Here is a 23,475-nt window from a genome sequence, read left to right as displayed (position 1 = left end):
TTATAGGTGCTGTGCACCTGAAACAGGAGACGGAATTGGATGGCAGGTAATTTAAGTCATTGCGCATTGTCATGCGGTACTAACTGTGGTAGTCCGTGCTGGACATCAGTCGGCCTGTGCCAGAATGGCCTTTCCTCGGCGTGAAGATGCAGAGAACACAATTCCCTTCTGCTGGACGCTGCCTGTTGGGAGGAAGAGCTGAGGAGAAGGATAAAGAGCCCAGTCGGTGCCTTAATTCGAGTGCTAGGGCGACGGCCTCCACTGTCTGCCCTCTCTCCAGTCCCTTGCGTGTGGCTCCTTTAAGCCCCTCAACTTCTCTGAGAGGTTGCACGTGTAACTTGACATACAAGAGCTTGTATAAAGTAGTGCCGGTGTAAATCCATTTTCAGAGTGTACTGAATCAGCGTGTAAAGTACTCATTTCACTTCTTCCAAATTGATGTGAACATTTTCATATTTCAGGATCGCTTACGTAGGGTGCATCTTCCCTCATCAGTTAGGATGGAACATAGTTGGTGACCCAGCTCCCGGTCCTGTTCGGGGCTGATTGTACAAGGAAAAAGGGGGCAATGTGGCAGTATTTTCAGGGTGAGCTGACGCGTGGTGATGGAGGGACGGGATCACGAGGTTGTTGGAGCCGGTGCAGGTGAGTGGAGGCCAAAGGACTGGTCTGGGTTTCCCTTGAATTGGGGACATAGAGAAATTAAAAATGGCCTTTCTCAGGGAACAAAGTTGTTTCCTGGGTTGAAAATAAATGCCCAAGACACCCTCTCCCCACAAGGAAAGGTGGCTCCTGGCAAGCTCACCTCGCTAGGAGTTGAGGGGAGTTGGTTTCAAGCACTGACTCCCGTCTGCCATGACCCTGGCGGGGACAAGCACAGAGGGAAGCCCTTCTGCGTGTGGTGGGGACCAGTGGTGTGACAGCTTCTCAGTCAGCTGACAGATGAAACAGACACGTTTCCTGTCACCTGAATTGTATGTACATTCACTTAAGAAACTGAAATTGAGAAAAACCCAGAGTTTCGCCTATACCTAACTTAACGGCAACTTTTATAGGCAGTGCAGTCTAGCTTTTGTAAAATCAACTTTTCACACTCGTGGGTTATGTGATAATCAAAACACAGTCATTGCAGCAGACTGATTCATACAATTAGAGATGAAGGCCACCGGGCAGTTGAGACCAGAAGAGGGCTGACTACATGCGCTCAGCAGGCCAAGACAGACAGGGCTCAGGTGACCCTACCGTGGCTAATGTGGTATCTGCTGTGTTTGAAGCCAGCTGGCCCAGCTCTTACGGGACTTTGTAAGCTCCCAGGAAGTGGCTCTGTGCCCTCTGCTCGGAGCTGTCCTGACCCAGCGGCTGGCTGTGGCCCACCTGGACTTCTGTTCTTCAGTGCAGGGAGCAGGCATCCTTGTTTCACGGCTGTGAGAGCCCAGGAGGTGGCCAGTCCGTGGAGAGTGGACTTGGGAGTCGGATGCGCCTGGTCTGGGCCTTCACCTTGTTCAGAGGGAGAGCCAGTTTCTGGGTCGCTTTGCTGATTCCTGGCCTAGGGCTCCGAGGTTCTCAAAGCACTGAGCGTGTTACCTGGGGTCAGTGAGCCCGCTTCATCCCTCTGTCTCTGCCCCCCACTTCCTCTTGTTCCCAGACAGTAGGGAAGAGTGTGATGATCTGAGCCATTTGTGCATTTGCAGCCCTGGTTGTGAGGGGCATTTATGTTCCCTCTAGGACATGCCTTGAAATTGAGCAGCCATCTTAGCCTTGAAGTGGCCACCCCCAAGTTCCTCACTAAGTTCCCTTTTCCCCATGGGTTTCTAGAGCAGTGGTCAGTGACAAGTGTCTGACAGCCGGCCTCACTGCATGTCTCTGCGTGCCCCCCACAAGCCTAGGGTCTCGCTGAGGTCGTGAGGACGTGGGTCCCTGGCATGCTTCCTGCCCTTTTCGTTTCCATCCCCCACGCTCCCAGAAACTCTTCAAGGAGCAAGAGTGAGCAACCAGAGGGGGCTTTGTAAGGGCGAGCAGTGCCCAGAAAGCAAGGCAGAGGCCACTGAGGAGGTTGAGGCTGTGCACCTGGGTCCCGGCTCTCGGTCAGCCTGCCCCCCAGTGCTGGCGGAGGCTCGCCCTGGGTGCCTTGGGCAGGAGGAGACAGATAGTGGGTTGGACAGTCTTAAGCATTTCTAGGGGTCACTGAGGCTCCAGCCCTCCCTGCACACCCCTTTCCCCGACATCAGTCTTTGGAAAACGGGAAGGGAGAGACTGGGGACAGAGGCCCTCGGTGCAGGGATTGTGGTTTAAGGGACGACCCCAGAGGAAGGCTCCCCTGGCGGGTGGTGCTGCCCACCCCAGCCTGGGGTGGTGGTGGAGAGACACAGGAGCTGCTCCTTTGCTTCTCCAGATGCTTCTAGACTGAGCCGCAGGGAAGCAGCGTGGGGTTGTGGCTGGAACGGGGCTGTTGGGGAGATTCCTGAGGCCAGACCCGGAACCAGTGTCCTATAAACAGTCGCACTTTCCCATGGTGCTGACCTCTGCACAGCACCAAGTTCTCCAAAATGCCAGGTGTCATCCTGGCCCTCAGAGGCTAACGTTTCCCCGGGGGGGGGGGGGGGGGCAGTGGCTGGAGTTTCGAGGCAAAATTGTGCCCTTAATCCTTAACTTTAGAATGTGAACTGAGGAGCGGGTGGGTGTTTATCTCGCTCCACCTCTGCCGGACACTTGAGGGAGGGCCCTCCAAGTTCCCTTAGGAGGAGGCTGTGACGCAGGCCTAGCTTCTTTTGTCCCTGCAGATGGTGGCCTCTTTTGTAGTCTGAGCTTGGCAACTACAGTTCTTCTGGTTTCTGATGCTAGTTCCCAAATACACTGACACGCGAGACAGGCCAGCAGCGGTGTCTCCTGGGTAGCAGCAGCAGCCGGCATCTGGCTGTTCCCCTGCCGGTTCCCAGAGCTGGCTCTGCACTCACTCCATGCCTGTGTCTCTCTCCAGCCTGCCCCCAGGGGTCGGGTGCCGGCAGCTTGGAGCCCCTTACGAAGTTCTGTTCTAATTAGGGGAGATTGGTCATGGACTTAAGTTTGACAGCAGAGCGAACTCCTCAGCTGCTGGCTCCCAGTTCTGTGCTCTGCATGCGGTTTTATAGGTTCCAGGTGAACAGAACACGGCCGCTGGCCCTGAGGAGCTCCAAGTTCATTGGGGATGGGACCTATGGAAAAAGACCTTTCCAGTTTCTTGCTCTTCTGGGTATCACAGCTGTGATGAGGCCAGAGAGGAGCTGCCCCTTGGATCGTGTCACCACAGACCAGCCGTGTGGCCTGCTGATCACAAAGGCCTGGCCCGCTTGTCTCTCCCTCCAGCCACCACCCAGATTCCCACCTAAGGCAAATCAGAGACCATTGGCCGACTGTCTGCAGGGGAAGGGGCTCCTCTGAGTGGGACCTTTGGGTACAAACTCTGCTCACGTAAGTGGAGAAGACACCTTCAAGGACCCCCGTTGTGGCCAGAACAAGACGGACGGGTAGGTGGATAACGATGAGAAACAGTAAAAGCCCTTAGTCTGTGCCGGCGCTCCGAGAGCTCGGTGTACGTTAACTTACCTGATCTGCACAACCTCCCAGTGAGGGCAGTGCTGCCACACCACTTTGCAGAGGAGCACCTGAGTTCCAGAGGGTTAAGACCAAAGGCCATCCAGCTGGTACAGAGGAGACACCCAGCCTGGTTCCAGAGTCTGGACCCATAAAAGCAAGGTGGAAGGCCTCCGAGTACCCTTAAGCCTCGTCTTTGTGATACGTGGCTCCCTAAAGCAATAAAAAATTAGTAAAAACTTCCCAACAAAGTTTCTGATGCCCTTGAAGGCTGTGGGTTTTCTCCCTCCCACCACCAGTAGGGTGTGGCTTACAGACACCTTATATTTAGAGAACTGAGTGAATGTGTTCTTTTCCTAAGCTGGTTTGGTTAATTCAGTCAAGTTGGAAATGCATGTTAGCTGCCTGATTTTTAAAGGTCCAGGTATCTACTGCCTCAGGGTATAGGCCCGTGTGCAGGGACCCTGCTCTTGGGGGGCTCCCTGGGGTGAGTGGCAGCTCACCCCACACCTCCACCTACCACTGGCAAAGCCACATCACTTGGGACTGAGGCTGGGCACAGTCACTGAGTTCCTGCAACAGAACTATAGTGATGGGAGTGGCGGTGTGTCCAGGTGACTGGCCTGACGGTAGCAGGGCCACAGCACCGGGCAGGCCTCTGAAGTCAGGGCTCTGGTAGCAGAAGACCCCCCAACACCCACCACCCAGACAAAAGGCCCAACAAGCCGTGTCACTTGTGGGCTTCGCTGCACATACCGCTGTCTTCTGTCCAGGCAGGAGGCCACATGCGAGGCAGTCCCCGAGGGGCCAGGGTCAGGCTTGGGGAATTCAGTCCTTTCTGAACCTTACCCACTCTGGTCAGGCCTAGGCTGCACGTGGGGAGTCTTGGGGACGTCACTCCACCTCTCTGGGGCAGACAAGACAACCATCATCAGACTTGCTGGCCTCCCGGAGCCAGAAACAATGCCAATGTAACTTCCTGGGTGTCCAAACGGGTGGGGTACCTGGCCCTCCCCGCTTTCCCATGAAGTGAACTCACTTGTTAGGTGTCCAGGGCTGGGGGAGGTAAACAGGTTTGAACCCAGGCAGCTGGGCTCCAGAACCCAAACTAGCCAGCACCCCACTCAAGGGGCCCCTTTGAGAAGCCAGCAGGGAAGTGACCATTCTGGGCCTCGAACCCACCGGATGCGGGTGATTTTTCTAAAAATAAACCTGACCAGCTCCTCTGTGTAGATACCCTCAGTGGTCCTCATTTGCTTCTGAAGAATATCCAAACAGCCTGGTTGGCCGAGCCCATCTGCCATGGCCTTGTCCTTGGCCTTGTCCTGGCCTCTGACCCTGCACTGCCCCCCAGCCCACCACATGTGGCCTGCAGGGCTGTTTTCCTTTCCCTAAAGCTTAAGAATAGTAGCTGCCTTTTGCTGAGACTCTGCTCGGGGCTTATGAACTTACTCAGCCTTCACAACAGCGCCCCCAGGTGGGTGCTGAAGTCTCCCTCCCTCCCTCCGGACCCTCAGTGAGCCTGTCCACTGTGACCTGCTGCTACTGTCTTCCTTGGAGGCACTGGAAGTCCATTTGTCAGGGGTGACCAGGTTGAGTCAGGGGTCCCTGCCAGGTTCCAGTTGAAGTACGCAGTTTCCATGTGACTCTCTAAGGAGGCCACGATCCCCTTGGGGTGTGTAGTATTGGCCTCCACACTGCCAGCCTCTAGCAGGGAGCCAGACAGACAGCATCCTTGGCGGTGGGAAAGTTCCGACTGGATAAGATGCAGGTACGTGAATGAGTCTAAAGTCTAGGAGATTTTGCTCCGGATTTGCGCCCCAGGCCCAGAGGAGGATGGCAGCTGGCCCTGGGACACACAAACCAGCAACGTATCAGTCAAGGCCTCTTCCTTAGGTGTCCTCCGCTCTGGCTTCTGGTGCTCACCTCACAGGGCACAGCCAGGGCAGCTCTGAGACACGACCTCGATGTATGGAGGTTACCTATGCAGAAAGTGTCTCAACTGACTCATTTTTCACCACCTCGATGGGAGATGGCTGGAAAGGAAGGGTGTCTGCAATGCGACTTGCAGCTCTGAGGGCTGCCCATCACACCCTGCACACAGCATCTCCTGCTCATTTTTAGATTCACCAGAGGGTCAGTGGAGTGTCTGGGGAAGGGGCAGGATAATCCAGGAGAACTGAGATCCCAGGCCCAGAGGGATTTCCTGGGACACAAGCCTGTGTGACTGGTGCTTTGTTGAGGAAGGAGGAAGAAGATTATAAAATCCGGTGTTTAAAATTCTTCCCTTTGACTCTGAGAACAGAGAAAAATCATTTTCACTCTCAGGCAAGGTAGGGGATAGAAGAAAGTGAAAAGAGGAAGGTCCGCGATACTCACTAGATCCTGGGGTCTGAAAGAAGTCTGAGGTTGTTGGGGGTGGGCATAGCTCGGGCACGCTGGGCAGGCACAAGGTCCTGGTTTCAATTCCCAGTACCTCCATTTAAAAAAAGTCTGAGGTTATCATCCTTGTGCCTTAATTTCTTCTACATGCCAGGTATGGTCCCAAAAACCGTAGATGCCTCCTCTCCAGCAACGTGAAATTGCAGGTAAGGAGTCCTCCCCACCCTCCCTGTTCTGTATGTAGTTTTACTGGACTCAGGTTTTAACATCGTTGCTATTGTTTTCTTCATTGTCTGGGAATAAATAATTATAGTTCACTTAATCAGCTTCCTGGAGGAGTTGGCCTTCACTGGCTGTTGGGAGACCAGGGTTGTTTTTTTTTTAATTTTTAATTAAAACCTAAGATACTATATGAGTTGCGTGATATTTAACTTTATCCGTGCTTCATTTTTTTGGCCCCATCTAATGAGTTAATATCTTCTGTATTAAAAGCATTTTTATGGTATTTAAAAGTTAAGTGGACTTTAGTATGAAATATATGAACGTAAGTAAATTCAAAATACATGTAAGCTTGGTATGTACAAAATCAGATTAGAAGGTCACCAAGACCTAAGTGGGGGGGAGTTTTAAAACCCTTCACTCACACGCAGTAAAGCAGGTGTGCCTCAGTGGAGAGCTTCACCTCCTCTCTCCGCATTGAGGCAGACCACTCCGGAGAGTGATGGGGTGTGTGTGTTGGGGGGTACCGAAGCATCAGGAACCGTGTGTATGCTGGGAGGGGGAGGGACAGCAGGACCCGGGAGCTAGTGTGACGGCCGCTGGCTTCTCTGGCCCTGCTGTATTTGCTCTGTGACCACTCTTCAGGGCTTTGGAAGCTTTGTGGGGACAAAGTTGTCCCCAGAGCAGAGGGGAGACACTCCAAGTGTGAGGAGGTACAAATGCCAGTGGACCTGTGAGAGAAGATGGCCAAAATGGGGTTAAGCTGGTCAGGGCGGGCAAGGGCGCTGGAGCTGGGGTCCCCAGGAGAGCTGGGTTGGGGAAGACGCCCCTCCATTCTCCCTGCCGCCTGTTCTGGGAACAACCAGCTGTGAAACAGCGGGAAGCACTCTCAGTAGAAAGTGGCAAAGCTGCATTACAAGGGGTTACAGGCTCTTTCTCCCTGGAGAGCTCTGAGTTAGGCAGCCCTCTGACACCTTCCTGGGTTCGAATGACACCACATGGAGGCAGAGGGACTGCCTGGGTGGCCTGGCCAACCAGCGGTTCAGACGCGGTGGTCTAAGAAATTGCGGGCTCATCTTTCAAAGGACAAACAGTTGAAAATTGAAGTACCTGGTAGCTGGCAGGTGGGGGTGGGGGGGGTGAGGGGGTGGGCATCCCTCCCTCCAGCCTCTCCTTTCCCAGCTCCTGAGCCTGGAGGAGCGGGTGTAGGTCTGCTGAGCTCCTGATCAGGTGTGTAGCCCGGTGTGTAGCCCACACCACTGGTCCTGGAGAATTAAAGGAACACGGGGCTGTAGCCAGGGACACCCACCATTTTCGTTTAACGATTGACTGCAGCCTTGACTCTAACTAGCCTGGGAGGCAGGCTGCCGTTCTCTGCCCCTGGGTCCCCGGGCTCACTTAGAAGTGGGGCCAGCTGGCGACACAGGTTTGATTGGAGTGGTGGGTGGCAAGGCGGCCCAGTTAGCCTGGCTGGGTTCTGTGCCAGGAGACTGCAGCCCTTTCTCTGGCCCATGTCCTGCAGATTCATCGTCAGTGCGGGGAGCAGGAAGGAGCAGACTGAGCCCCTGGTGAAGCAGCAGGTCCTGGGATGCTCTGGCGGAGGTGGGGCTGAGCTTCGCAGAGCGGTAGGGTTCCCCCCATCACAGATTCAGACTCAGAGCCTCTCTTGGTCCTCTGCCCCTTGCCCAGGCTGCTCAGTCAGTGAGTCGGGATGACCTCAGGCCTTGGGCAGGCACAGCTTCAGTCCCAATAGGACCCCCTGGCCTTCTATCACTTTGAGACAAGCTGGCTGGGATGGTCTCCATGTTCTACCTGGTGTCTCGGCAAAGTGGTCTGAAAAAGCACTGCTTCTCCCCCCCCCCCCCCCAGCTACCGGGTCTCACTTTCTCTTTGCTTCCTCTCATTTTGCATTATTCCACCTCACTCCCTCTTCAGTGAGTGCGTATGTGTTGAGGACTAACGTCAGATGCATCCTGCTGGGAACCTTCCCAGCACCCATGGGAGAGGGGCAGGTGCCGCAGCCTCTTACAAAGTTGACTCCAAAAGGACTCGTGAATATTCAGATTGTGCTGCCACGAATTCCTGGTGTAGTGCCCCTCCTCTGGCTGCCTTGGCAGGTTAGGACGGAGGAGCTCCACCTAGGACCCTTTGATGCCACCACTGTCTGCGGCTCCTTGGCTAAAGTGCCATTCAGGGGCTGTTGTCTCCCTGCAAACAGCCCTAGTACCCACCTTAAAGGGCTGTCCTAAGCATTAAGAAACTAGTGTGTGTGAAAACCCTTATCCTGTAATAAATGGTTCTCTCCACTCCCTCCAGTTCCTCCTCCTCCTTCCCTGCCGTCTCCTAGTCCTTCCTCTCCCCCTATCCGCCCTGTTCTCTCACCGGCCTTTAACTTCTCCCAATGATTCTCCCCTTCCTCACCTAACCCTTTAGAATCAGAAACCCCTCCCTCCGGATGACAACTACAGTAGAGATGGCCTTACCTCTCTTGGGTGGGTTTAGAAATCCCAAACGGCTACGGGGGCACCTGAGGTCAATAATGTAGCCTTGAGCTGCAGTAGATTTGGGAGGTTGGGGAGAAGGACCTGGCCCAAGAGAGACAGTCCACCTCACGCGGGGACCACGAGGCCCGGTTCCCGGTCCGGCTCTTCCTGATCCTGAGCAGCAGCCGTGACCTTGAGCAGGAGATGGGGGCGCAGAGAGCCCAGAGGGGCCATGCGAACAGGACCAGGGTCTCCGCAGGGTAGGCCCGCCCCCTGCACCTCTTGCAGCCCACCCCCTTCTCCCTGGTCCCCTCCCCTTCTTCCCGGTCCCCTCCCCTCCTCCCGGGTCTCCACCCCCCACCCCATCTCCTCCTCCTCCTCCCGATCCCCTCTCCCTCCTCCCTGTTTCCACCCCCTCCTCCCGGTCCCCTGCCCCTCCTGTCGGTCACCGCCTTCCTCCAGTCCCGCCCCCAGCCTCCTCCCCGCACTGCAGCGCGCGCCCCGGGTCGCGCGCCTCCCTCTCCGCGACGCAGGCTGCAAGCTCAGCAAGTCTTGCGGCAAAGACACTCGCGCCGAGTTGCGGTCGGGACGCAGAGGACTCCGGGCTGGGAGCACGGTCCGCCCCTCGGCCGTCGCCTGCAGCCCGCCGCCCCTCACTTCGGGGGCCTGGGTCTCTCCTGGCTGGCTGCCCCGGTAAGTCTGTCCCCGCCGTGGGGGGCACCAACCTCCTCCTCCAAAGTTTCTGCTGCTTAACCTCGGGCCTCGCGGTGGGGTCTGGCTCCCGGGGGTGGGTGGGATCGGAGAACTTTGAGGCCAAGGGGACCGGGCGCCCTCATCGTCCTTTGGGGGGAGTTTGGACGCGTCCAGGTGAAGCTTTGTTTTGGGGAGTTGGATCAAAGCGTCGAGGAGCCGGCTGCTCTGTCGGTTTGGGGCGGGGGGAGGGAGCCGATTTCCGCCCTGGGTCCCCTGGGACGAGCTGCAGAGCAGAGGGGCGGGCCGACGTCCCCTGAGCCCTCAGGCTCTGCGCCCCTACCCCTCTTCCCACGTCTCCTGGACGCCCCCCACTCGCGTCTTGCCCACCCCTGCCCCCCCGAGGGGTCTCCAGCCGAGGTTCTTTTGCCCCTGCCTCAAGCTTTGGGGGCCCCCGCCCCGCCGTCGTCGGGGGAGGAAGGGTCCTGGAGCTCCAGGAGGCAGAGACCCTGGATCAGGAAGCCGGAGAGGAGACGAACTACCGGGGTTATCTGAAAGTGAGGGTCGGGAGGACCTGGGACAGAGACGCCAGGGAGTTGAAGGCACCCTCGCCTCTCTCCAAATCTCATGACTCAGCACACCTAGGACGTCCCGTTCCTGCGGCAGCCCTCCCCCAGCTCTGGGCCCCAGACCCAGAAAGTGAAGACAGCCCCACCCGCTCTCTGGACTCTCATTTACCTCTCCCATTTGGGGTCCCCCTTCCCCTTCCTCTATTTCCTCCCCATCTCAGGGCACAGGGTTTTTATTTCTTAACTAAAAAGATAGATGGTTTATCCTTTCTCCTTCCCCCTTTTCATTCCCACATTCCACAGGTGCCTCCAGGACACCCCTAGCCCATGGAGTGTGTGGGGCTTACAAAGCCCCCCTCCCCTCTGCAGTGTCCTCCCCCATTCGCTGTTGGCTAGAGAAGTAAGCACGTGCCACTGCTTTCTCCTGTAGCGGCCGAGATAAAGGAGTGCAAGGACAGAGGAGGTGGTGGCCCAGGAGTGGGGCACTGCAGTGGGGAGAGAGGGCTGCCTGGATGGGAGTGGGGGTGGGCTAGACCTGGAGAGCTGGAGCTCTCCCTCCCCTGCCCCCGTCCTGCTGCTGCCTGGAGGGGAGGCTCCCTGGTGTGATAGATTGTCCTCAACCCATCCATTCAGCTCCTGGTAACCAGGGCACCTCATCAGAGGGTGTGACCGTGGGGAGCAAGGCAGCCCTTAATCCCTCCAGGTCATCTCCCCCTGCTTAGGTCCAAGTCCAGGCTCCAGGCTGCTGGAAGCATCTCTGTGGCCACCAGAGAAGCCAAAGAGAAGAGCCAAGCCCAATGCCCCTAAAGCCCTGCCAGAGGGGCTGGCGGGAGGGGCAAAGCAGCTCTGATGCATTGGGACGTGCCTGGCGTCCTGGTGAGCAGTGGCCTGTGTCAGGGCTCTGGGGCTGAGTCAGCGCCAGGGGTCCTGGCTGGGCACACTGTGGCCTGGCCCAGAGAGCCCAGCCCTTCTCCTGTCCATGCCCCTGGGGAATGACAAGTGCTAGCTGGAGCCTCACTCCGGGCTGCTCTTCGCGGGGGACCTTCCTCTGCCCTGCCCACCTCTTGGACGGATGCCCCTGGGGGACAGATGCCTAGCTCTTGGACAGGCAACATTTTGCGGGGGGCGGGGTGGATTATTCAAATACAGTTTTCATATTTTCAGCTTTGGGGTCTGATAGCTACAGAGCAGGACCAGGGGAGGAGAAAAGTGTTGGCATTTGTGAACGTTGCCCTTTCCCCACAGAAGAGCTTGCAACTGGCTCCGTCTCAGGACCACTGTTGGTTTTGTCCCTGGGCAGAGCATGTGCTAGTTCAGACCTGGCAGGGGCAGGGAGACCCTTTCAGGAGCTGAGTCCAGGCTCTCCTGACCTTTCACCCTCAGGCAGCTTCCAGGCAAATGCCAAAGGGCCCCCACATACACACGCTGCAGAGACCTGGGGAGGGGTGGCCTTTGGAGGTGACTGCAGGGGCCTCTTGGCTGCCCTCTCCAGGCCAGTATCACCCAGCCCCAGTGGCCCTAGTGGCCCCTCAGTCACTTCCTGGACTTTGTCCTGTCTCCTGTCTCCTGGGTCTCCTGTCCTCCCCTCAGAGAGCAGAGGGGCAGCAGGTGGGCTAGGAGCTGGGTGTGGGGACAGTGAGGATGCAGGGGAGGAGGCCGGGGCTCACTGGGCTGGGAGAGTGGCCCGTTGTCCCCTCCCTGTCCCCTCGTGGGCAGTCAGAGGCTGTGACACTGGAATGGGTAGTTGGCCTTTCCTGACCTAGGTTCTGGCTGAAGCTGGGTTTGCTTTTATTGAGCCAGACGACGCGGAAGGTCCCGGGTGACGGGGACGCTCTTCCAGAGCTGGACCGGCCGCCAGGGGAGTGACGGTGGGTGCTGACTCTGTTGGGGCTGTGGGTTAAGCAGGAAGCAGCAAGCCGTGGAGGCTGGGAGCCCCACAGGCCTGGGTTCAAATCTCTGGGCCACTAATTACAGAGTGTGTGACTTTATTAATTCAGCAAGTGCTTATGGTGAGCACCTGCTTGGTGCAGGCCGTGTTCTAGTCACTGTGGGTGCCACGGTGAACACAGCAGACAAGATCCCGGCCATTCTGAATTTTGCATCCCAGGGGGCTGAGGCAGGTCACTTGGGCGCCCTGAGCATCAGTTTCTACGTTGTTCAGCCACTACTTTTTGAGAGTCCGCTGTGTGCCAGGAGCTGTGCTTGGCAGCAGAGACTCAGTGGGAACAGAACAGCCCTGGTTCCTGCCTTCATGGCACGTATGATCTTGTAAGTAACACGACTGAGCAAATAATCACACGACTAGTTAATCACAATCGTGACAAGGTTTAGGAAAGCGTGCAGGATGCTTTTTGAAAGCATGTGATGAGGTGACCTGACTAGGTCTGGTGAGTTTTGTCTATAAAACAGAGGTGATAATACTTACCCATAGGGTAGTAAGCACTCAATAAATGGGAACTGCTGCTGTGGCCTGCTGGACAGATACAATTCTAAATTTTCCACGTGAGCCATCATCACACAGACAACAAGATGACATTCCTCCAACACTCGATCAGAGGAGCTGGGGTCCAGGAAGCCCCCAGCCCCACATGGTGACCGATGTGATTTCCTTGGAGGAATGTCAGGTCACAGAAGTCTGTCTCAGGGGCAAGGTGGTGCCTTTGGCCAGGTCGCCTGGGTTCCGTGGGGCTCTGCCACTCACTCTGACTGTGGGCAATTTAGTCAAACTGTGTTTCTCAGTCTCCTCATCTGTAGGATGAAGATAAGATTCACATCTAGGTTTTCAGTGAGGATTAAATGAATTAATTCCTGAAACCTATTTGGATGGGCACACAGAGCATGGTGAGTGCTGTATAAGCACAGACTGGATTCTCTCCTGGGTTCTCAGCTGGAGAGACCACGTCTCCTCCCTGTTCTTAAAAACACAGGGGAAGAAGCTGCCTTAACCGCCTCCAGGGCTGTTCCAGTGCTTCATGCCTCTGACTGTCAGGTAGCTCTTTGTGCCTGCCAAGCCATATCTTGCCCAAGTTTAACTTCTGGGAAGGATTTGTCCCAGCAATCCTTCATTTTTATCCTTGGAACTGGTAGTTCAGAGTAGTAGCCAGAATGATGAGTAAGTTTGGATCATGAGTCTGGACTTCGGGAAGCACCTGGCTACCAGCCCCTCCCCCAAAGACATCTGAACTTCAGCAAGGGGCCCAAAGTTACGCACCAAGAAAGACTCCCCAAATGCATGGGCTGCAGCGATGTCCTGAAAGCTTCCTCTGGATCATTTCCACCAGAGTTCCCCTAACCTGTCTGGCCATCTGACTGAACGCCAGGGTCGGGAGGTGGGAAGCTAGTCCCCTTCCAGACCTTGCTGCTCAGGAAAGTGGGACAGATGTCTGGGACCATGATCGTGGCCACTGAGCCCCAGAGGGTTTGGTGCCACCAAGCAGCCCCCAAGTTGGGGGTCAAGCAAGAGACGAAGGGGAGTCACCCTGCTGCTGTGAACTCAGCAGAGACTCTTCTTTGCTGCTTTGTCTGGGACCTCAGGACCCCAGCTCTTACTGCAGGAAGCACTCACCAGTGGGCGTGAGGAAAGGCAGGCCCAGTGCGGCAGGGGGACTGTGGAGCAGGCGCCAACTCCTCCCCTCCCTCACCCCCACACCGCCCCATGAAGCTTTTACATCGCTCATCGCTGCCATCCTCAGTACAGCCATCACCGTCCCATTTTATAGTGAAGAGGCAAAGGCCCAGAGTAGTTATGTGACTTGTTCAAAATCTCACCCCACCGAGGGCAGGCACGCTGGGGGCTTTGCAGGCCACCGTGGCTGACAGGTCAGAACTTTCCTCCCCAGCCAGCCTCCCCTCCCTTGCCCTTTCTCACTAGCTCTGCCTGTGGACGGCAAATGAACATGGTCACCGGTGCTCAGGGACAAGGCCATTCATTCCTTGAGTATAAACAGGACACTGGTGACAGATCAGGCAGTGATCCCCTGGCGAAGTTGAGTTCGCCTCCCTCCGTAGTGCTGGGTTTCCGTGGACTTGCCACAGGGCTTTGGCAGCCTCAGAGGCACCTGCTCAGAAGCAGGGCAGCATGGTGTGTGCACCAGACCAGGTGAGGGGCCCTGGCCTCAGCAGCCTTGTCTGAGCAGACGCTGATGTCATCACCACAGGAGCCTCTGCAGTGTCCTCGTTTAGTGATTCCAGGCTTCCTCTGATGTCCGCAGCAGCAGGACATGGGCCTGTGTATGTGTGTGTACATGCGTGTGTACATATGTGTATACACGTGTGGGGCCGTGGGACCCAATAGAGAAGGGCTCCCGGAAATGTAGAAACCGGGTGGTGTCTAACTGCTTCTGCTTTGTGTCCAGGCTTGAGAAGCTGGGATTCGCGTGGGACTCACGGCCCTGCACCCAGCTGGGCCCTCCCCGCCCCTCCCAGTGCAGATGAACTGAGACCTTCCAAAAGGCCCCAGAGATGAAAGGGAAGCTCAGAATAGCGGCGCCTCCTCCCATCAGCCTAGGAGCACCCACAGGGCAGGCCCTTCTGTGGGCCCCTAGCCCCGGCTTAGGTCTCTGCAACGAGGGCTCCCCTGTGCCTGGGCTTGGTGGGGCTGGGCCCCCAGGTGCTCCCCAGCCTAGGACAGCATCCCGCCAGAACCAGGATCTGGTTCTTCTCAGGCTGGGCCCCGGGGCCCTCTGCAAACAAGCCGGGAAGCCTGAGGCCCCCTCGCCGGCAGTCTGGGGCCAGGGTGGGATGGTGGCCCAGCAGGGGGTGGGGTCAGGGAGCTCCCCTGAGGCATTTGTGGGGACCAGGTGCCTCTTCGTGGGACGGGGAGTCCTCAGGCCGCCAAGAGCCCTAGCAGGACTCCCTGTAGTTGGGCTGATGCAGTGGCCCTGGAGTTCAGCAGTTAAGGAATATTCCAATTATTCACCCATTCCAGGCATCTAATAGCAGGTGTAGTGTAGACTGTGGGCCTGGCACTAGGGAGGTGGGAAAGCAGAAATGAATGGAGGAATGGGAGGTGGGCTCTGAGCCTGAGGAGGGGTGGGCCAGGAGGAACTAACCCTTCCCACCCCCAAGTAGGCAGAGGGAGTGAGCTGGTGGGAGGCCGGGTCCCACCCAGGCCTCTGTTTCTCAGCTCAGGGGGGATTAGAGCCGGGTGCTTGGCAGGGGCTGGGGGAGTGAGGACAGAGGCCGGGGGTGGGGGGCTCTTCTCCCAGCCTCCTGCTCTGCTCTGGAGAGGACGGGGTTATAACTGACCGAAGGGTTAGGGTTAGGGTTAGGGTTAGGGAGCTGCCTGGGGCCTGTCTTTGACCCCCTTTCTTCCCTTCCTTTCTCTCTTCACCCCCTTCCTCACGCCCACTCCTGGGGTCAGTGTCCTCTGTCGCACATGAGGCAGGCCCTGTGTTAGCGCTGACAGGGTGGGCAGCGTGCTTGGCCTGGGGCCCACTGTGGCCTAGGGCCACTGTCCGTCTCCTTCCAGAGCAGAAGTGACTTCCCCAAGGCCCACTTGTGCTCTGGGCTCCAGGGACCCTTCCTGAGAACGCCTCTCCCCCTGGCGTTGACTCTGGTCTGGACTCACCGCCCTGTATTTGGGGCCGTCCTTCTTGCTTTGGAAGGACACTGAGAGAGCAGCTTTTCTCCTGTTTGCAGACAGGAGGCCCTTTGTGATGTCTGATCTCACCTTCTTCCCCTGCTGCACCTCGACCTTGTGTCCCCGACCCCTTCCCGTGTGGACAGGACCTCGCAGGAGCCCAGGGGGACCCGGCAGGGCAAAGGGGCCTCTGAGGGCCTCACCTCTCTCGTGTGTTTGGAGAAAAGCGAACACACAGTCCTCTGTCTCTGTCCTCCGTGGGGCCACCTGGCTGCCCACTTCACTGTCCATCATGATCCCTGACTGAGCCAACTGATGGGGCCAAAGTTGCAGGCCGGTGACGGGGTCACACATCAGGTGCAGACCCTGGATTCCCAGTTCGCCTCGGAGGGCTGAGGAGTGCAGGGAGGGTAAACAGACCTGGTGGCTGAGGGATCAGGGTCCTGGGATGAAGACCTAGGGCTGAAATCCAGCCTCCCTCTCTTGGGGCCAAGGAAGCACAGAGTTAACTGACGCGAGGGGACAGGGCTCCCTCTCTCAGTTTGATTCTCCCATGAGGAGGAAAGGCATCACTTTAATAAGGCTGCCCTGGTTCCAAATCAATGCTGGCTTCGCAGAAGGCAAAGGGGGAGGCACAGCCGAGAAATTGGATTAGCTCTTTGATGCTGGGAACCTTGCTGCTGCTGGGCTGTGCAGGAGGGGCCGGCCCCAGAGGTCTGAGTCTTCCCGGGGACCCGGACCCCGTCCCCAGCTAGGCAGGTCTCCTGATGGGTCTCCAGGGATCACAGAAAGTGACAGACGCCAGGTCCTCACCACAGCAGAGGCTTCCCTGGGGTGTAGACAGTGAGCATGGGGAGAGGAGGCGACGGGACGATGAGAAGGTGTCCAGGCCCCACAGCTGCATGCTCTCCGGGGCACCTCCGAGAATGCACGTGCAGACCAGGCCTGCACTGCTCCCATTTCCCTGTGGGAGTTCCTCACGCTAAGCCCAGAGACTCATCTGAAGATAAGGACACGGTCCTGGTGGAGAGCACGTGAGGTCCTGGGACGGCAGTCCTTAGAGTGGTGTACGGGCCCATGGCCCCCAGAGTCTTCCAGGAGGTCCGCAAGGTCGAACTGGCCTCAAAGAGCCCAGGCTCCTTGCTGTTTCTGCTATGCGCAGTGACGGTATGGCAGCCATGGTGGCCAAGACCACTGCACGCCATCGCGGGCGTCAGGGCAGGACATCAGACCATTCCAGCCCCTGTGCTGTCCCCACCACATGCCTGATGAATAAATCAATGCTAGTTTCTTTAAATATTTCTTTAATTAGATATTTTATTAAACCTTGACACTTGAGTGCACACCTTGCTAATATTCTCTGTGATAAAACAGGAAGTTCACATACAGCACTTCGGTCTGAGAGCATTTGATGTTTCACCCCCGTTTACAGGTGGAGTCAGTGTCCCCCAGGGCCATGTCGCAGGTGGGCAGCAGAATCAGCACCCCGTGTGGCTTGTTGGGGAGGGGACCGCTGTCCGGGGACTGCGGACAAGGCCCGGCACAGGCCGGATCCTCAGGGCTCTGTCTACGCGGCCGTGCTGCTGGCGTGAGTGCACCGGCCCTGCCCACGCAGCCCTGGGGTGCAGGGAACCCAGGCGCCAGCCCCTCGGGAGTGAAACCTTGCTAAGGGGGCCTGCTGCTTCTGTCTGCCTGTCACCAATGGGACCTGGGGCCCCTGCTAAGCAGGCCTCTCAAGGGCCTGAGAAGTAGAGTCAGCCCTTGACCCCCGACAGTGAGGAGTCCACACAGTCCCTCCTGCTGTGCTGGGCCATTTACTCTCACTCTGTGCCATCCCTGGTCCAGCCTGCGAGTTGGGGACTGGCAGGTCCGTGCACACAGTCCAGCAGCTGCAGAGGAGCTGAGAGCCGGAGGCGGTGCTGGACCCTGTGTGCCTGGACAGCCACCCACGTGATGGAGATTTAGCACCCTGACCCCCCAGCTAGGAGGTAACTGTTCCTCCCCCAGGAAGAACAGAGGTCTTGCTGTCTCTCCCGTGGCTTCCGTGGCTCTGGCTCTGAGAGACTGTGGTCGGTTCATCCTGGGGGTGCTCAGGGAGGGCAGGGCGGGGAGGTCTGGAGGACTGTGCAAGAGCCACCTTCAGATGAAGGCGGATGTCTGCACATGCACGCCTGGCCCCACAGGGAGCCCACAGCCCACTCTTCACAGCCACACGGGGTAAGTGACCGTCCTGGCACATGGCTGATTCCTGGCTCAGCCATCTGGGCTGCCCACTGCTGACCAGGAATGTGAGGGACCGAGACAGGAGAAGACGGGGCCACCTGGATGAGGGGTCGCTGGAGCAGTCCGTCCTTTCCTGGGGGTGGACATTGAGGCCCTGGGCACTGTCCTGTGGGGTCTCCCAGCTACAGCAGGAGTCAGGCCCCTGATCTCTGCTCTCCTAGTGTCCCTGAGCGTCTGGCTCTTCCTTTTTGTACCCAGGAGATGATTGAAGGTAGACCCTGGGCTGGGCACCAGTGGGTAGGGGTGAACTCAACATTGATTGGGAGCTGCTCAGAGGATGTGGGTAGCCTGCCTGGGGCAGGCTGGAACCCCCAGGCCTCTCAGTTCTGGGGCACAGGGCTCTGGCCCTTAATAAACTAGACAGGTCCCACAGGGGCCCGTCCCAGGGCCCACCTGCTGTCGCCCTACTTCCAGAGACCATTTCTTTCTAGTTTGCGGTTTGCAGCACCTCCATGCACAGGATCAGAGTAGAGAAAAGTCACAATTTCACATAAACACGAGAGGCCCACCGCCACCCACACACTGCTGGCGGCCTGCCCACGGGCACTGGTTCCTCTCATGTTCCTTGGAAATTGAGAACAAAATGGAACCTGAGGCCTTGTCTGCAGGTCGTAGCTCTTCTAGGAGGGGGTTGCTGGGGTGTGGGGGTTGGTGCTCAGAAGCAGGGGCTTGGTGGGACATGGATGAGACAAGGTGTCTGGTCAGGACCTGGGGCACCAGGACTGCGCGGGAGACATGTGTTGGGGAGGGCTGGGGGTGGGGAGTATAGCCTCTAGGCTCATGAAATCCTCAGCAACGCGAGGGGCTCGTCCAAAGCAGGGGCCTCGTCAGACACCGAACTACAGAGTCTGGAGCCCTGTCTGTGTCCCGAGCTCTCCAGGGACAAAAGTCATGCCGTTGCCTCTTCTCTGTCCTCAGTAGTGGAGATGATGGAGAAGCAGGGACCTGTGAGAGACTCACAGTCTCTCAGCTGTGTGTCGCTGGCCAGGCCCGGGCCACACCCTCCTCCCCACTCACTCACTCACTCACTCACTCACTCACTCACTTACTCATTCACTCCTGCAGAAGCATACATGAATGGGCATTCTGCTAGGACAGAGCTGACCAGTCCCTGCCCTCAGGGCACTTAAAGGCTGAGGAAGCAAAACAGTCAACAAAAGAGGATCATTTAATTACAATTACGACAGTTGGTTTGTAGTAAAAAGCACCCAGTGCCAAGGGCTTATGATGCGGGCCTCCAGCGGGTGGGGACGGTGGGGTTGCTCCCGGCACTTCTGGGGTGTGGGTGCATCTGTGTAGCCCAACCCTGGGGGCGGGGCTCCAGGAAGGGCTCTGAGTTGGGGGTGGGTTCTGGGCTTAGAGGCAGTGCAGTGTTTTCTCTGCCTCCAGTTCCCCATGTGGCCTTGAGCTGGTCATTCCCCTCTTTGTAGCTGCTCCTTCCTCTGTAAAACGAGGAGATTGAACTAGAAAATCCTGCCATCCCTTCTCAGGGTCCCAGAATAGCATTGGAGTTTTTCAAAGGCCAAACTGTAGATCTTCTGGAGGCTGAGACAGAAAGTCAGGACCAAGGCTAAGAAGGCTCCTGGGCCCTGAGTCCAGTGAGCAGGTGCCTGGAGAACAGGCCCAGAGCCAAGGGTGTCTCATGCTGGGGAGTGGGTATGCAGATGTGCCCCAGCAAGGCAGGCATCAGGGATGGAGATGTGAGAGGAGACGGCAGCTGGCCTCACCCCAAGGGCGGGAGCAGAGCAACGGTTAGAACAGAAGCACACAGGGCTTAGGGTAGACATTAGGCAGCACTTTCTTGCTTGTGGCACCGAGACATCTGGCAGGTGATCAGCGGGGTGAAGAGAGGGTGTCATGTTCGTTCCAGAAAAGCAGAGAAAGAGCTTTTCAGAGGGAGTGTTTGTGTGGAGGCAGGGGTGGTGGTGACCTTCCAAGGTCCCCCCTCAGACAAGTCCATGCATCTCTCCTCCTTGCCGTGCCACTGATGTCAGCACCGTCTGGACGTCTGTGAGAGGGAGCTGTTAGGTCCTCTTGGAAATGAGTTTCTGAGCATAAACTATCCCCAGTTCACATCTCTTGATGACACGTGTGGCTAACTGTGCCGCTGTCACACTCAGTCAAATCGAGCCCAATTACCCCTTTGCTCTCTTGTCCTGCTGTAATAGAAGTACGGCCTCTGAGAAGTGTATTAGTTGCTGGTGATGTGATTGCTGGGGAGGCTGGGCTTGGCGGCTAAGGGAGGCCAGGGTGTTTCATGTTTCAGACCCAGAAACAAGGGCAGGAGACGGGCTTTTCCTCAGGGGACCCTGGGGCAGTGCTGTCTCTGGAAATGAGTGGGGATCAGATGCCCTCTTGAGGGGCCTTCATGTCCTTGGACTTTTTTGTTGTTACCTTGGCGACGGGTTCTCTGTGTGTGTGTGTGTGTGTATGTGCGGGGTGTCTGCTGAAACCCCACAGCCCACTTCCACTACAAGAGACACGCCACATCTTTAAAAATGATTCACAGTGTCAGAAAGGCAATAGTCTTAACCTAAAACACGAAAGATTTCAGGCAGATGCAAGAGGAGTTTCCAAACAGTACATGTGGTTAGACATTGTGACAGACGACCAAGCAGGTGGTGAGACCTCCTTCCAAGACAAGGAGAGTTGGGGCCAGGCTAGGTTTAGGAGAGGGCAGGCTGACCACCATGACTGCCTCTGTCCTAGGGTCTGTGTGGGTATAGACATGCGGGGAGAGCTGCATGCAGGTGTCATGCTTCACTGTGTTCACTGAGTGCATCACAGTGTAGGGAGAGGAGAGGAGGGGCAGGGGAGAATGCTGTGGGTGTGAGGGGCAGAGCAGGGTGAAAGCACCCCCCATCAGTGCTGTGATGGGGTGTGTGTGTGTGGACTCAGCCCCAGGAGACTTCAGTTATGAGAGTCAAACTTGCAGGAGGACATGCAGGTACCCCCACCACCTGGACCGCCCATTTATTTCCAGGATACTGTACATATCCTGCTAAAACAGCTCTTTTGTCTGTGATCCATTCACACATGCTGAATGTTTGCCCTGCAATGAGCAACCATCAGTCAGCCTCAATATTGAAGGGGCAGGAAAGAGCCAGGTCCCTGAAGAGTATGGCTTCTTAGTTTTTTCAGCTGGGACTATAGCCTGGGGCTCCGGATACACTCAGCTCTTTCTTTTAAACACAACCCTGATGTTATTCCAAGTGTTCTCAGGGAATCTCAGGATTTATGCTCGAAATGCATAAACCTAATCTGAGGTTGCTTTGCCACCAACAGAGGAGGGATGGACAACGCGTTAATGTTTTGAACCCCTCCCCACCACCAGCTCTAGACTCTAAGGACCCACAGAAAGGTTACAAGTCATGACTCTGGACCTTGGAGGTGTGACCTTGAAAGACCCGGATACCCACCCCCTAGCCTCTTGGCAGGACCCTTCAAAATCCCCCTGCATCTTCTAAAGGTTCTCCTGTTGTCCACAGAGCCTCCAGATGTCCCGTGGCGTTCCATCCTAGTGACTTCCTTCTTGGAAAGTTCCCCCTTGGAAACCGTGGGGATGACCATATGAGTCCTGTTGTGTTCTCACTTCCAGCTTTCTGAAAGGACGGTCTCTCAGCATCTTAGATCAGGTGGCCACACCCAGCTAAGGTGTTGAGCAGCGGTGACGGAGTCGGATGATGCTCTTGGATGTCTGCTGTTTGTCCGTCTCCGTGTGAAAGTGCTGAGGCCCCTCAGTGCTGAGAAATGCAAACCCTGCGGTGGGGCGGGTATTCAGCACCACGGACAGAGCCCCGCGCTCCTCTGCGGACCGCGCGTCCGGGCCGAGTCCTGACGGCCCGTTCCGGAGCGGCAGGCAGGGGTGAGGGGAAAACCCGCGTTGCGACCGTGGTTTCCTCCCTGTACGGGCTGTAAGACCTTGTTCAAGCCGTCTTCTCTCCCTGGGTCCCACTTTTTACAATAAAACGTAGGAATGGACTCCAAGCGCCTCTACGGTGAGCTGGAGTGTCAGGCCAGGTTGTTAAAAGCAGTTTGACATGCATGGCCTCGGTTGGGGGGCAGTTAGCTTGTAAGTGATAGGATTGCGTGACCTTGGGGCCTGGAATATGGCTCTGGTCTCCCAAAGTCAGTGACCGTACCTCTCTCCAGCTCTTTGAACGTCATTATTCCTATACCTCATTGCCCTCTCCACTCAAGCAGAGGCTAGCCTGCGTCTGGGGAGGGGTGGGCTTTTGCGGTGGGTGGGGTGTTGTCAGCATTAAGTGAGGCTGGAGTAGGCTTCCCTGGAGGGGAGGGGGGTGCATGGAGATTCAAGGTTGTAGGTTGGAGCATGTGTTAGAGCTGAGCCCCTCACTCATCAGCAGTGGGAGCAGTGGCATGGCAGGGTAGGTTGGGGTGCGACCAGACGCTGGGAAAGTGGCAGAGACTGGCCGCTCTCCAGAGCTCTGTGTGCCCTGTAGTAGGGTGGCACTGCCTTTCTGGCCTCTTGATTCATCTGAACAGCGTCACTACTCTCCTTCTAGAGCTCAGGACACCCTAGAAATCTCCTTTCGTGTCTCCTTTCCTTCTCTTCCCATCCTTCCCCCAGTTACAGCTCCTCCTTGACCACCATGTATCTTCAAAAACTGATAATCCATGACCTTCAGGGCACTTGGCTGGGCAGAAGGTGTAAGTGTCATCCCTGAGTCATCCCAGCTGCCACCTCCTCATGGGATCACTAGGACCCTCCAGGACTTGACACTAAAGGGGAAACCCAAGTAAAATTCAGGTTACCTGCTGCCTTCTCTTGGGGGTTTCTCCCCTCAGGCTCCGCCTGGGGGTGCCACGTGCCTCCTTGATGTCCCTGCTGCCCAGGGTCCCCCTCCCCCAGGTCTGCTCCCTTCCCCTCCTTCCCCCAGCATCCGCCCGGGCTGCGGGGGAACGTATTTTGGACAGTGCTTCTCCGCACCGTTCATAACACCAGGAGGTTCGCTGCCTTCCTCACCAGTAGGCAGAGCCAGGTCCTGGGAGTAGCATCCTGGTGGGGAGAGGTGAGGCAGACCCTTGGCAGAGGACTACTGTGCACGTGTGGGTACAGGGTTCTTGTGGGCGGGGGAGGAGACCTGGGGGCTTAAACCTCCAGCCCTGGGAGTACCCATTGCCCAGATCCAGTCCTGAAAACCACTGCCCAACGGGGGTGGTTCTGGGGTACAAGGCCAGTTTAGGGGAACAAGCTGGGCCCCAGTCTCACTGCAGTGAGCTCCAGACTCTGGTCCTAAAAAGAACTGACCCTCCGCCTCATTTCCTACTGGGCCCAGTGAACATGGATCCATGAGGACTAATTGTGACCCACTCTAAGGAAGGCGGTCAACAAGGACTTGGGCTGTGTTGGGTGTGAACCAGTGTCCCATTGGGAACCAGCCCCTGGAAGATACTCAGTAGATGTTTACTGGGCAAATGCTGACGGAGGGGACGGTGCACACACGCAGTGGGCCTCGTCCGTGGGTGGATGTCGCGGTTGTGTTGCTAGAGGGACTCCTGCAGCCCTGCTGGTGGGGTCCTGAGGGCCTATCCCCTCTGGCTCTGAGAATCCATGATTCTGTGACCTCTCTTGAGGGGACCTTCAGGATGGGGCTGGACTGGCAGCGGGCATCTTTCTCAGGGACACAGAACCTGATACCTTTCACCCAGCCACCTCTGCCGCCAAGTGTGCCTG

General features: G+C 56.9%; 1 protein-coding gene across 1 annotated transcript in view; it reads left to right on the top strand.

Moving 5' to 3' along the window:
• The first annotated feature begins 9,194 nt into the window (after positions 1–9,194).
• The window catches only part of SYT2 (synaptotagmin 2), a 74,727-nt gene continuing 60,446 nt past the window's right edge, over positions 9,195–23,475 (top strand). The window contains exon 1 of the mRNA XM_031438289.2: positions 9,195–9,347. The gene's annotated coding sequence lies outside the window, so the exon portion shown is untranslated. The remainder of the gene's footprint in view (positions 9,348–23,475) is intronic.

The sequence above is a fragment of the Camelus dromedarius genome, chromosome 21 (genome assembly GCF_036321535.1).
Source record: "Camelus dromedarius isolate mCamDro1 chromosome 21, mCamDro1.pat, whole genome shotgun sequence".
Lineage (NCBI taxonomy): Eukaryota > Metazoa > Chordata > Mammalia > Artiodactyla > Camelidae > Camelus > Camelus dromedarius.
The sequence above is the reverse complement of the archived record's forward strand: the minus strand, read 5'-3'. Positions and strand labels throughout refer to the sequence as shown.